This window comes from Sapajus apella, unplaced genomic scaffold (assembly GCF_009761245.1).
Source record: "Sapajus apella isolate SASKATOON/1434 unplaced genomic scaffold, GSC_monkey_1.0 scaffold201, whole genome shotgun sequence".
NCBI lineage: Eukaryota > Metazoa > Chordata > Mammalia > Primates > Cebidae > Sapajus > Sapajus apella.
This window is the reverse complement of record NW_022437141.1, coordinates 141,915-156,562: the sequence shown is the minus strand read 5'-3', so window position 1 is coordinate 156,562 and position 14,648 is coordinate 141,915. Positions and strand designations below refer to the sequence as shown.

The following is a 14,648-nucleotide window of genomic DNA, read 5'->3' as shown; positions in this document are numbered from 1 at the left end:
CAACAGCAAATACTTAACCAGCGGCTACCATGTTTCAGGAACTGTGCTGGCCAGCGGGAATATGAGCGTGACCAAGAGCTTTTGCTGTTGAAACCCTTGAAAGCCCTTCTTGGAATGCTGAACCCAGTTACCTAGAAGCACTGGCTTGATCTTCCTGCCTACAACTCTCTAGTGGTACCAAGCCCGTGGGATGTGCCAGTGTGGTCACTGCTCTCTCAATTCCTGCCTGGAAGGTTGGGAGGTGGTCAGTCATGTCTTCATTAGCTGGCTACTCACTGTCTGATTCTACTTTAAAACATATTTTCTGTTTTGCAAAGAGGTCTTACTCTGTCACCCAGCCTGGAAATGCAGTGGTCACCCACAGCTCACTACAGCCTCCAACTCCTGAGCTCAAGTGATTCTCCCACCTCAGCCTCTGAAGTAGCTAGGATTACAGGTATGCACCACCATTCCCAGCTAATTTTTCTTTTGAGACAGAGTCTCTCTCTGTCGCCCAGGCTGGAGTGCAGTGGTGCAATCACGGTTCACTGCAACCTCTGCCTCCCAGGTTCAAGTGATTCTCATGCCTCAGTCTCCCAAGTAGCTGGGATTACAGACGCCCACCACCATGCCTGGCTAATTTTTGTATTTTTAGTAGAGAATGGGGTTTCACTATGTTGGCCAGGCTTGTTTTGACCTCCTGGCCTCAAGTGATCTGCCTGTCTTGGCCTCCCAAAGTGCTGGGATTATAGATGTGAGCCACTGCACCTGGCCATGCCCAGCTAGTTTTAAAAAAAAATTTTAGGTGGGTCTCACTATGTTGTCCAGGCTGGTCTCTAACTCTTGGGCTAAAAAGCAATCCTCCTGCCTTAGCCTCCCAAGTCACTGGGATTACAGGCATGAGCCACTGTGCCCAAGTGACATATGAGCACATTTCTCCTGACTGTCCCTCAGCTTCTGAAAATGTACTTCTTTCCCCCAGAGTGCTGAAGTTTCCCAATTGTTACCAAGCTCCCACTCCAAGCTGACAAGTCGTACAAGACCCCGGGATGAGAGAAATGGCAAGGGGGTGCCACCCAGGCACCTGCAGAATCCAAGATGCTTATGCCTGAGTTAGCACTGGCTCAGGCTGGACAAGGAGGGCCACCGGGCTGTTCATGGTGGCTTCCTCGCTCCCTCTAGCTCCTACAGTCATGGCTCCTGACCAGCACCAGGGCTGTGAGGTGTCTGCTTCCATGCCCAGCTTCCCCCTGCCGTGGCGAGGTCCTCCAGGGTGGTGCCTCAATTGTGTTCAGTTTTCTAGCACCTAGCAGAAGCTAGCCCATTTGACACACTTGGTAAGGGTTCCTGAGTGAAAAGACAGACACACTTCTGAGGAATAAATGAGTGCCACAGGCTCTGAAGCCTGGCTGGACAGGAACACATGTGTCCACACTGTCCAATCACCTGGCAGGCTAGAGGGGAGGGAGTCACAGCTTGGTGGCTATATTCTAACTGCACCCCCATAAACAGGTGCCCTGCAAACTGGCTGCAGAGCCACTCCTGCCATCCCCTTTCCCAAATGCTGACCTAGAGATCCAATTACTTCTAATGGCTTGAGAAGACAACCCTTCTGAACTGGACAACACCCATGTGGGCTCAGATTTGCATATATTTGCATGTATCTAATACATGCTAGAGGGGAGTGGTGCAGGACTCTACCCTTCACATTGATCACTACAAAGCGATTCCTGCCTCTCCAGGCACAGTATCTGCCAGTGGAGACTGCTGGGCAGGACTCAAGGAGCCTGGTTGGCCCAATTAACTCCCTTGGCTGAAGGACTCCATTTGTAATCTTAATTGGCAACCACATCCTCACTGGAGGCTGGCTAAGCCTCCTTTTCCTCCCAAGCCTCCTGGCTATCACTAGTATCGACCAGAAACACCTACCTTTTAATTCTGGCCCAGTAAAAGTAAACATCAATGTCAGCAGAAGGTGGGTGGTGGGTTTTGGCCACAATAATTCTTTGCATTTACAGGGGCCACCATCCAGATATGACATCATGTTTTGCCCACAGGGAAGAGCCTCTCACTGAGAAGAGCCAGGCAGATGGGCTAGGATAACACCCGGAGTAGTTACTTTGGACTTTCTGACTACCTGCATGCCCCTCCTGCACAGAAGAAAGGTGCAGAAGAGTTCCGTGCACCGTGGGTTTAGACCCCTGTAATCAATCATTGAAAGTTACTGAACACCCACTCTACCATGCCAGGTGAGATACTGCTTGGCTTGGTAGGAAAGTGCCCTAAAGGTGTGGGCAACCTTTGAGACTTCCTGGTAACACTGCCCAGAATTGTATTTTCTTATCAACCTTGACCTCCTTCTGATTACATGAACCTTATGGTATAAGTCAGCGTAAACAAATAGCTTTCTGTTTACTTTTTCTTAGACCCAGGGCAGCAGCTGCTGTGGCTCCACCCTTCCCAGGCCTGGCACAGCTTGCAGAAACACTGAGAGTGATAGGGTTGGGATAGGAAGCAGCTAGTAAAAAAAAAAAAAAAATCCTGCTTCAGGACTAGTTCCTTCATCCCCTGGCAGCAGAGCACAAGGAAAAGAGTCTGGGTTTTCTAGTCCAGGCTCTGCCATTAACCAGCTGAGTGGGCTTGGGCAACCCACTTGCCTTCCTTGGGCCACCATTTTCTCTTCTGCATTTTCTCATTGCAAAAAATGGGAACGATCATGTCCAGGCTGTAATCCTAATAGCTCTTTCTGGACAGTGAGGTTAAAGTTACTTAGCCGTGCCAGCAGGAAGCGACTGCTGGTTGGTCCAGAGTGATGGGGTATGGGTACAGGAGCTGGGGGAGTGGGGGGAGTCTGCCTACTACAGGGAACAAGACCATTGCAAGAGAATAACCATTTCTCTGCTGCAGCTTCATTCAAGTCAAGCCCCCCTTGTAGGTGGTCCTGAACACTGTAGGTGTTCCCAACCATAAGAGGTCGAGATCAACACCAACTGCACTAGTCCAGAACAGTGTCTGCAGGAAATCTCTGCTTTAATGGACACCTGATAGTGGCTTTAGTGAAAAGAGGGCCAGGAGAAGCTGCAGTAACCACAAACTGGGAGGGGAGGATGGCTCAGGTGTTCCCCTGCTGCTTCTTTCTGGGTCCAAATCCTGGTCCTAGAAGTGTAGACAACTGAGGTGGTGGCAGGCTTGGAATTCCTGAAGCTTCCTGAAATCCAGGGTTTAATCTAACCTTCCAATCACTGGAGCTCTGCAGAGCCTCCAACTCAGGTGGTTGAAAAGGAGGCAGGTGGAAAAGCGTTCCCAAAAGGTCTTTCACACCAAATAGGGCTTGTGTCTCTCTGCTCTCTGCCAAGGGATTTCCCAGCTCCCCGGGACCAAAGCTCCCCTCCTGCTTCTTTGCTGACTGTCACTGGAAGCAGGCCATTTTCTACCCTCAAGGTGGCTGGACTCAGGAGTCAGTGACACTGCTGATCTGAGCTCCGTGCCCCATCTGCGATCACCCCTCCACTGTCAGTCCGCAGGCCCCAGAAGCCTCCTGTTTGCCTCCTGCCCCCTCCCTCCATACCTGTGGGGCTGGGATGGGGGTGATCTTTGGCAGAGGGCTCCTCACCAAGGACTTTCTCTGCAACTGTGCTGGGGAATACATCGCCTGTCACCTACACCCCTGCATAAGTGACTCACCTTCCAGGGAAAGTGCTCTGCTCACCTAAGCAAAGCTGCTTGGAAAATGACTAAGGCATCTATCAAATGCAGTCTGTGGGGCCAACCAGTTATGGAGCAAGGTCCAGGCACACTCTGCCTCTCGCCTCCAGCCTGAAGTCAAGTGCAGAGCTGCCAGGCCAGGCCTGCTGGTTTCATTTTCATCTGAACCGAGCTCCACATGAGGCTTGACATCCGGTGATCTATTTTTTCTAAAAACTAGCTTCACTTTAGAAATGACTCTTCGGCCATCAAGTCAGCTTCCCCAAGAGAAAACAAAATGTTATTTAAAGGGAACGGCAGCCTGGTGAGAGGCTATATTTTTATTTTGTTTTAAAGGGAAGAATAAGCCTTTAAAATAGAATATGAAACTGTTTTTTTCCCTTGTGAGATTAAAAAAAAAATGTTTTTCTTTTGAGAGATGGGGTCTCGCTATGTTGCCCATAGCTATTTGACCTCCTGGGCTCAAGTGATCCTCCTGCCTCAGCCTGTCAAGTAGCTGGGACTACAGAAACGTACACCACCACACCTGGCTTCTTGTGATATTTACAGGGAAATCTGCAAGTCCCTGACTGCAGATTCTGGGCCCCCAGACACAGTCCTGGAGAGAAGCTGACAAAGGCATCTTTACGAGAGAGAAAGGGTGGTGAGCTGGGGCTGCCATGTGGTAGTGGGAACCTCACCCTATAGAACCAAATGCTCCCTCCTCATCCCCCAAAGAACAAGTCCTTGCTGACCTACATGCCACACAGTATTTTCCCTTTCCTCACCTCCAGGGTTAATGCAGGAACCTACCTGACCACACGTGGGACGCAGGAAGCCCCTAGACAGGCCCAGCTGTGTCTCCAGCTCAGAGTTGAAATTGTCAACCGGGCAGAGCCTGGACCTTGGTAGGCTCATCTGGAGTATGGTGAGGGCAGTATATAGTGCTAAGACAGGGAGAACCTGACAGCTGAAGCTTTCAGACTGAAGAACTGTTCCCCTAAAGGGCCGATGAGAAAATGACTCTGGGCTGTCAGGCAGTCTGACCCTTCTTGACATCATCTTACAGAAAACAGGTTTAGTCACAATGCAGTAATTGGCAACTACTACTGCTATTACTACTGCTGCTACCACCAACACCACCAATAACAACAGTTACAGCCGCTATGTTCTGTGCTGGGCACTGGGGTTAGCACTTTACGTATATCCTCTCATTTTCTACTCAAAACAGCCCCATGAAGTACTTCTGATCCCATTCACAGACGAGGCACCTGATGATTACAGACGTGAAGTGATTTGCCTGCTGCCTGGACAAGCCACCACACGTGACACGGAAACACCATGGACTTGCGCTGTTGCTCTGGACAAATCACGGGTTGTCTGCCTTCGTTTCTACATCTGGAAAATGGGCAGAAGCATACTTGTCCAGGCAGCAGGCTACTCATCTTTTAGCCTTTCATTAACAATCAATATCAATTAATAATTGATTGGTACAATAAATGAATAAAGCTGCTACCCCGGTTTTGTTATATTCAAAATTGGCATGTTTGGGGAAGAAAATCTTTATCGTTTTCATGAACAAGTTAGTAATAAAAGCAGTGACCTAGATGTCAAGAAAAGGGGGTTTAGATTTTGAGCAATTCTATTTCTCCTTATGAGGCTTCACTTTTCTGATCTTTGTCCCTGCCTTTCTTCACATGAGTATTGGGTAAAAATACAAAGACTGGCCATAGAATTATTCTTCATGCCACATAATCTCAAGGGATTTCTATCAGGGAGCTGAGGGATTAAGAAATGTAGAAAAGCCGGGCGCGGTGGCTCAAGCCTGTAATCCCAGCACTTTGGGAGGCCGAGGCGAGTGGATCACGAGGTCAAGAGATCGAGACCATCCTGGTCAACATGGTGAAACCCCGTCTCTACTAAAAATACAAAAAATTAGCTGGGCATGGTGGCGCGTGCCTGTAATCCCAGCTACTCAGGAGGCTGAGGCAGGAGAATTGCCTGAACCCCGGAGGCGGGGGTTGCGGGGAGCCGAGACCGCGCCCCTTCACTCCCGCCCGGGGAAAAGAGGCAAAAAACTTCCCCCGACTAAAAAAAAAAAAAAAAAAAAAAATGTAGAAAAGCAGAAGGAAAGAGGCTCATTTAAAGCAGAATACAAAGAGCACACCGGCCACTGAAGAAAAATGACTTCTTCTGAATTGTCATTCAGGCAGTCATAAGCCCAGAAGGAAGGATCTTATATTTCAATGTCCTGCTCAGCTCAACAGAAATGCTCCCCTACAATTTGCTCTACGTCTGACCTTCCCCTTCTAGGCTGCTGCTTTCAGCATTTCAGCCAGCATCACCGAATAAATGCAAAACCTTCACACATGCATCACTTTGAATGCTCACCCCAGCTGTTGCAGATGCACAGCCTCATTCTGTTCCCTGACTAGGGAATCCTGGTGTGTGGAGACCAGAGGGGCTGACAACCTTAGAGCTCCCTAAATCCACTGACATCAAATTGTCCCCTGCCCACCAATTTCACACTGGTGCCATCAACAGTGCCCATCTGAGCATTATGCTCAGATGTTTCCAGTTTAACTGAAATACTAAAATGGGGCAAACAGGAAGCATCAGACACAACTGCGGTAGTGACTTATTAATCACGAAAGCAGAATTTTACTTGCATTTTAACCTTTTGCCAGGAAAAAAAAAAAACAACCTTGAGATGATGGAAGCCATCAGTAGAAATACGCTGCCTATATGCATATCGGGCTGACATAGACTTTTTATTGAGGACTGACTTTGCTTTTACGATTTCTGAACTTTCCCCCCAGAGAGGACATCTGTCAAACCAACCAATATGAATCTGTCAGCTCTTCATCGAGGCAGGCAGCCTTGTTAGGAAAGCCCATGTGCTGTCCATTGAGACAGGAAAAAAAATAGGAAGTTAAAAGTGCCTTCACAGGCCAAAGTGATACAACACTGTTGAGAGGGTGCCAGCAACGAAGAAAACCACCCTGGATAAAGCTTTCACTCTTTCACATCTCCACAGATCTCTCACCAGACCCTAGCCAGGGATGAACTGTTATCATTCAACAAAAAAAATCACAACAGTTGCCTAGGGCTGGACAACCAATCAGCGCAAGCCATCTTCTCAGCAGTGAATGATATACACATATTCCAGGCAGATCACAAAGGAGTCAGTGTTCGACAGGAGAACCAAAATGAGGAACCAAACCTTCATCTGTTGCGGCAAAACAGCCCAACCAGACACTATTGTTTAATAGAGGGAGACTGATTTGGCAGGGTCTCTGTGGTGCTGCTCCCACAAACTCTTAACAGACAATACCAGTGGCAAAAACTCCCCTTCAGAACTGCTCCTCATCATCAGAAAACACTCAGAAGACGACCCAAAGCTTGGCAGTGTCTTGCTGTCTGATTTCACAAAGTGCTGGAACATATACCTGGATACTTATCTCTAAAATTAGAGTCAGAGACGATTACTTTTATTTTGAGATCTTCTGAGAAGTTCTCCACACCCTTCAAAATAAATGAGGATGTCTGAGAGGTGTCTGAAAAATTCAGAGGTCTGGCATCGCTCCAAAGGAACTGATTGACATCACTTAAAAAACACCAAGAGTAAATCCAAACACAACCAAAGCAAGGCAACCACTTTCGAAGTGTCCTCTCACCTAAGAGCATAAAAACCACACCAAAAACGTCTCCCTCTTATCTGCATCTGAATTCTATAATGTGGTCCTGATCTAGGATCCTGGGAAAGACTCATCCTTAGTCCCAGCTATGAGGGATCAGGCAAGATATGTATCACCCCCTCCCCCATTCACACCTGCCTCAGGTGCCTCACCTATAAAACAGGACACTACAATCTATCTTACCACACAGCCATCTGAAGAAAAAAAAACGGAGGTTACAGGTATGAACGCCTCGCTGTTACAGGTATGAAGACACTAAGTAGAAAATACATCACTAATGTTAACATACTATCTCTTTCTAATCTTTCAGAACCACCATGTTTCTAGTCAAGGGGTTTTCAACATTTTTCCTGGAACAAACTCCAGACTGCTGTTTTATATCGTGACCTCACTCTCATCATTTAATTTCACGTGCTTTTAAAGTCCTTAATTAAGTCATTGGTGTTCATTGTCTCCAGTGATCAAAAGTAATTTTGCCATTTACTTTGCTGATGTATGTACATTTTCACCAGTTATCCTCTCCTTCATTCACACCTCCAGTCCACCCTTTAGGGCCGAAAGCAACTTTTTAACTTCAGCTAGGAAGGAAACATTTTTTCTGAAGTTATCCAGCACTAAGAAGGCTCCTGCGCAGGTGGGAAACGATACAAGTGGTCCCTGTCTGCTTGGTGCCCGGTGGCTGCAAGATGCCAGAGCCACGATGGGCTTCCAAGATGGGAATATATCTGAACCAACAGATAAAGTCCCGAGTTGGAGAGCCCAGCAGAATTAGAGGAGGACTGGGGTTAGGGGGCGGAGGGAGGATGCTGCGGGCGCCCCGCACTGCCCCTCTGCTTGCTGAGGACAGGCTCAGTCAGCTCCTGCTCCCTGCCTTGTGGTGTGTGACCTGAGAACTTCCCAGGAAAGGCCAGGAGGGTTTCACGCCAGGGCAGACGAGAGGACGCACTCCAGCTGCAGATACGTCCTCCCCGCGCCAGGCGAGCCCCATCCTGGGAGCACACGGGCGCACACCAGGGGGGCAGCGCGGGCGGCCCTGGCGGCGGCGCGGGGAGCCAGTGAAGGGGAAGCAGGGCGCCTCTGCGCGCGCTCGGGACCGGCGTGTGGCTGGCGGGAGTGCGCGGCCTGGAGGCCGGGGCGAGCGCGGCGCCGGCAGCGCGTGCGAGGGCGCGCCTGCGGACCGCCGCGAGTGGGTCGAACGGGGTACGTCGGGCTGCGCTGGCCCGGCAGCCTACCCCACTGCTCCAGGGCGAGGGGCCAGGCCGCAGCCCAGCCCAGGGCTGAGGGGCGATCCATCCCCGCCTCTCCCTGGGCGCCCCGCTCCGGGTTCCAGGGTCCCGCCCAGTCACCTACCGGCCGAGCGCCGATCTCCCCAACCAAGCGAGTGTAGCGCTCCGCTCGCCCGCGATCTCCCGCCGCCTGCAGCCGACCGCTGAGCTCCGGGCCCGCGATCACCCCGCCCCGGCCCCGGGCTCCGCCCCCTCGCCTTCTAGGTCGACGTTGGGGCCACGCCTCCCCCGACGGCTGAAACTTTGTCTCACTTCGCGCCTCCTTTCTTTGGCCGCACTGCGACCCGTGATCCCGCCCACTTCCCCAAGCCAGCCAATGAGACGGCCCGCCCTGGTAAGCCCGTCTTCCTACTCCCTAGCAATGATTGGTTAATGAGGGCTGGTTTCCAGAAATGGGCACTATTTCCGGACGGTGTTTGTAGAGGGGAGGCTGCTGAGCGGGCGGACTGACCGAAGGCGGAGGCGCCTCGGGTATTGGTGGAGCCACACATGCGCCCTCGGCTTCTGGCAGTCTTACCGGCTGCGTTCTTCTCGAGGTTACGGGAAGGAAGGGCGAGTGTGCGCATGCGTAGGCACTCCCAGCCTCTGACTTCGGTTACCTTGGAGACAGCTAGGCGCTCTCCCTCGTGGGTCCTGCGCGTTCCGCTTCCCCTCTGCAGCCAGGCGGTGGCGGCTGAGGCGGGAGCTGGTAGGGGTAGAGACGTTTTTATGGAACTCTTACTGTGTGCCTGGTGCTGTAGAGTTCCTGGAATGAGTAAAGAAGGTTACAGTGTCTGCCCTCGAGAAGCTTGGGGAGCCAAGGGCCTAGATGGGCCCGACCTGTGGGTTGTAACCCAGGTAAAAAGAGAGCGTGTGGGTGCGTGGTACACCCCTTCCACCGTCGGAGAAGCGGCGTGGTACGAACGCTGAGCAAAGCATCTGCTCGATGGGTTTGCAGACCACAAAGGCGACAAGAGGCTGAGAGCTTAATGTATGCAAAGAAGGGACCTGGAGTTCGGAATATGCATCGAGGTGTCAACAGTGCTTGTTTCTGAATGGGGGTGGGGGATGGGGAGTAGGGAAGGTATGGAAATTTTTTCTAACTTTTGCTCATCGTATTACCTAGTGTTTCCACACTGAGCTTGTATTTTATTTGTAATAAATTCCAGGCTGGGCGTGGTGGCTCACTCCTCCCAGCGCTTTGGGGGGCTAAGGCAGGAGGATCGCTTGAGGCCAGGAGTTGGAGAACGGCCTGGGCAGTATAGCGCAGACCACACCTATGCAAAAAATAAAAGAATAAGCCGGTCATGGTCGTTTGCACCTGCAGCCCCAGCTAGAGGGGAGGCCGAAGCAGGAGGATTGCTTGAGCCCAAGAGTTTGAGGCTACAGTGAGCCATGATCGTGCCACTGCTCTCCAGCCTGGGTAACAGAGTGAGGCAGTCTTTAAAATAAATCAAAACTTAAATTTTTTTGTTTGCAAAATAAAAGATGTGCTCCTATCCTGGGCATCCCACTTCCATCAAGGGTCCGTGGCAGGTGTGGTTAGTGGCTTTAGTCCAGTGATAGGCAGGCCCCACCTAAGGCCACCTTGAAAAGGAACACCCCATCTCTGAAAGTGTTTGCGCAAAGACCACCATCTGCTTGGGACTACTTTACAGACAGTCCAAAGCTGAAAACTGTTTTCTGGATATCTGTGCCAAACAGTCATCTCTGCTGGGGGGATAGGGAAGACCATTTTATTAGGCAGTGGACAAAAACTCACAACCTGAGGGGGTCTCATCCACTCACCCAGGCCAGAAATATGCTTTGTTTGGCTGGCCCAATATTTTTTTAAATTTGAATTTGAATGCCTTAGAGCAGATCCTGTGTTTCCTTACAGCTCCCGCCCCTCTGTTTTTTACCCAACCATCTAACCTTATGTCACCTGTCTGGCCCGTGGAGCATTTGAGGCCGCGGTTCCCATAGAACCCGTGCTTCAGAGCCAAGCAGTCTCTGGTTCCGACCCTGGCTCTGCCACTGACCAGCTGGGAGATGGCAGGCAAGAAAGAAGCTGGACTGGTGGCCCCCAAATCTCTTTCCACCCCCAGGGTTTTGCATTTCAGTGACTCAGGAGAGGTGGAGCTTGGCCTGAGGTACAGGTTGGTATCGGCAATCTTGGATGCCCTTACTGTCTCTCCCACCTGTTTGCCTCTGGGCACAGCACTTCTCAGGAAAGACGTGGGCATACCTCCAAAGTCTGCAGATGCTCCCTCACTTGCCTTTGCCTTCTCTCTTTCACCATTCCTTTAAAACACCCAGTGCCTCTGTACTTTGCCCAGATTCTCTTGACACCTCTGGTCCTGGATCCCCTGCACACCCCCACCAACCCCGTAAAGATGATCTGCCTTTGAATCCATCCACAAACACTAATGTGTATTAATCGGAGAGAGTAAACTGTGTTAACCCTAAACTGCAACTCTGGAGAAGGAACGTCGTATCAGGTTGCAGGGGAGGATCAAACCACTGCACACTGGTAAGAAAGATATTTGGGATTAGCAAGGCCTCTCAGTTTTAGCTACTTTTCTGAGGTCTTCCCAAGCCCCACTGTGAGTGGGTGAGGTGGAAACTATATACCCACCCAGAGTGAGCAGTGTGGTGTCTCTGAGTCTTGAAATGCTTGAACGTCCTGGAAGGAGAGCTTCGGGACAAAATTATTCCCTCTCAGCCTAAGATTGTCCCTTTCCGGAGACAACCTGGGAAAGCTTCTGGTCCAGAGTTCCTTGTGCAGTCTCAGCTCTGCTTTAAATACAATGAATTGACATTTGCAGGATGACTCACACCTGGAGCAGTGAACTAGGCTCCCAGTACTCAAGGGTTTTCACATCCCATCCATTTCAGGTCTGAAAATAGAAGCGTGAGACTGTGCTATTCCAAAAGAATCGCAGCTTGTTTTCTGAGAGCTTACAAAAAGTAAGCAGACAGACTTAGAGTACTTCATGTGTATAACCTCACTGAATGTTCCCTCTAGGCTGGGGTTTCTCAACCTGCCACTATAGACATTTGGGGTTGGATAATTCATTGTTGGGGGAGGGGGCTTGTGTTAGTCCATTTTCATGTTGCTGATAAAGACATACCTGAGACTGGGTAATTTATAAAGGAAAGAGGTTTAATGGAGTCACAGTTCCACGTGGCTGGGGAAGCCTCACAACCATGGCAGAAGGCAAAGGCATGTCTTACATGACAGCCGACAAAAGAGAATGATGAGAGCCAAGCAAAAGGGGAAACCCCTCATAAAAACATCAGATTTCACGACACTTATGCACTACCACCAGAATAGTATGGGAGAAACTGCCCCTGTGATTCAGTGATCTCCCACTGGGTCTCTCCCACAACACGGGGGAATTATGGGAGCTACAAGATGAGATTTTTTTTTTCCTTCTTTTTTGAGACAGATTCTTACTCTGTCACTCAGGCTGGAGTGCACTGGCATGATCTCAGCTCACTGCAATCTCCTCCTCCTGGGTTCAAGTGATTCTCTTGCATCAGCCTCCTGAGTAGCTGGGCCTATAGGTGTGTGTCACCATGCCCAGCTAATTTTTGTATTTTTAGGAAAGACAGGGTTTCACTGTGTCAGCCAGGCAGGTCTTGAACTCCTGACCTCAAGTGATCCACCTGCCTTGACCTCTCAAAGTGCTGGGATTACAGGCATGAGCCACTGCTCCTGGCGTCAAGATGAGATTTTGGTGGGGCCATAGCCAAACCGTATCATTGAAGGATGTTTAAAAGCTTTCCTGGCCTCTGTCTACTAGATACCAATAGCAGTTGCCCACCCACCCAATGTGACAATAAATGTCTCTGAACATTGCTAGATGTCACACCAAGGAAGCAAAATTGTCCCCAGTTGAGAACCCTTACAGTCTAACCCCATAGAGTAGGTAGTATTACTGTCCCATTTCACTGATGAGCAAACTGAAGCTCAGACAGATGTAACTTGCCCAGTGTCACTTTGATGTAACAGGAGACCCAGGATTCAAACCAGGTCTGACTCCAGAGCCCCCACACTCCTGCATGGTGGACTGCAGAGAGACTTCAGGCTTACAGCATGCCAACTGCCCCACAGTTCTGTAGGAGAGTGATGAAGAGTGAGTAAATCAGTGAGAGAAAACTATCCTTGGATCGTTTTTCCTCTTCTGTTTCCTTGGAAGAAAGGAAATTATTTTCTGGTTTTTATTGCCTTAGTCAGCAAGGTTTATGGTGCTGAGCCATGTCCAGCGAGAAAGTGGCTGATGAGTCATCTGAATGTCTCTAGATCTCAGGCCCCAAATTACTATGAGATTCTGAAGTTACACTTGAGAATTCAGATGTGAGGCTGAGGTAAGAGATGACTGGGGACTGTGGGTGAGGGAGATGTTTCTGGAGGAGAGCAGTTTTTCTTTTCCCCTTCAGGACTGCCTGAAGTTGCAGCCACAGTGCTGTTGCTGCCCTCCCAGCTTGGACCTGCCCCATTGCTGCTGTCAGCCCAGAGGTCTGTGGAGGGGTCAGGGAGGCAGAGAGGAAATGGCTGCAGGCAGAAGTGTGATCCATTCTCTCTTCCTATTCTGCGATCAGTGATCTCATATTGGTGGCTTGAAATTGGACATGCTAGGAGTATTTACACCATGGAAGTTGGCAAACAGTATAAATCAGGGCTACTCATCCCCCGAGTTGGTTGTTGCGTTTTTTTTGTTTGTTTGTTTTTGTTTTTTTTGAGGCAGAGTCTGGCTCTGTTGCATTGGCTGGAGTGCAGTGGCGTGATCTCGGCTCACTGCAACCTCCGCCTCCCCAGTTCAAGTGATTCTCCTGCCTCAGCCTGTTGGTAGCTGGGACTACAGGCATGTGCCACCATGCCCAGCTACATTTTAAAATTTTTAGTAGAGATGGGGTTTCACCACGTTGGCCAGGTTGGTCTCGATCTCTTGACCTCGTGATCTGCCCACCTCGGCCTCCCAAAGTGCTGGGATTACAGGCGTAAGCCATTTACCCGACCTCAAATTGGTTGTTAAACACCTGCTGGCACACCACTGCGTGCTGGTTCTGGCCTCTGCTTGCTGCCCACCAATCCCACCCAACACGGGGAGATGGCAGGGAGCACCATGAACCACAGAGCTGTTGGAGAAGAGGAGGGGCCATGGCGATGTGGGTAATGGAGAAAGGAGTGCCAATTTCAGCAAAGAATGAAGGTGAGGGGTGGTGGGGGTCTTTGGAGGGTACTGGGCAAAGATGACCTTACAAGGTTGCAGTGAGTCAAGATTGTGCCACTGCACTCCAGCCTGGGTGACAGAGCGAGACTCCATCTCAAAAAATAAAAAACAAAAAAAGAACCTGCTGTGGCTCCTTGTTGACCACTTTGGAAACCTGTTTCATCTTAGTGTCTAACCTTACTGGCCCACTGTTGCCTCCAAATATGACCCATGTTCAGCTTCAGCCCCATGGTAGAAGTATGAATGATATAAACATGAAAAAAGGCATCTCTGCCCTCCAGGAGTATGCAGTCTCCCGGGGTGGATAAGCCATGCATACAAACAGCTAATAGAATTGGTTTAAAATCATATCTTAGCTGGGTGCGGGGGTTATACCTATAATCCCAGTACTTGTGGGCGGCCAAGGCCAGTGGATCACTTGAGGTCAGGAGTTCGAGGCCAGCCTGGCCAAAATGGTGAATCTCCATTTCTACTAAAATACAAAATTAGCTGGGTGTGTTGGCGTGTGCTTGAAATCCCAGTTGCTCAGGAGGCTGAGGCAGGAGAATTGCATGAACCTGGGAGGCAGAGGTTACAGTGAGCCAAGATTACACCACTACACTCCAGCCTGAGTGACAGAGCAAGACTCCATCTCAAAAAATAAAATAAAATGATAAAATAAAATCATATCTTTTGCTCAGAGGGGGGTAACCAATCTTTCTTTTTTTATGATCAGAACCTGGATTTTATTCATAGCGGTGACCTGCAGTGTGAAATGCTTCCCCGTCTCTCTTACAGCTAGGATGGTTATTTGATGTAATTCT

The 14,648-nt window shown here is 49.9% G+C and overlaps 1 protein-coding gene across 1 annotated transcript in view; it reads right to left on the bottom strand.

Moving 5' to 3' along the window:
- Positions 1-8,810, bottom strand: part of MAP3K14 (mitogen-activated protein kinase kinase kinase 14) — a 52,413-nt gene extending 43,603 nt beyond the window's left edge. The window contains exon 1 of the mRNA XM_032270019.1: positions 8,712-8,810. The gene's annotated coding sequence lies outside the window, so the exon portion shown is untranslated. The remainder of the gene's footprint in view (positions 1-8,711) is intronic.
- Positions 8,811-14,648: the final 5,838 nt, after the last annotated feature.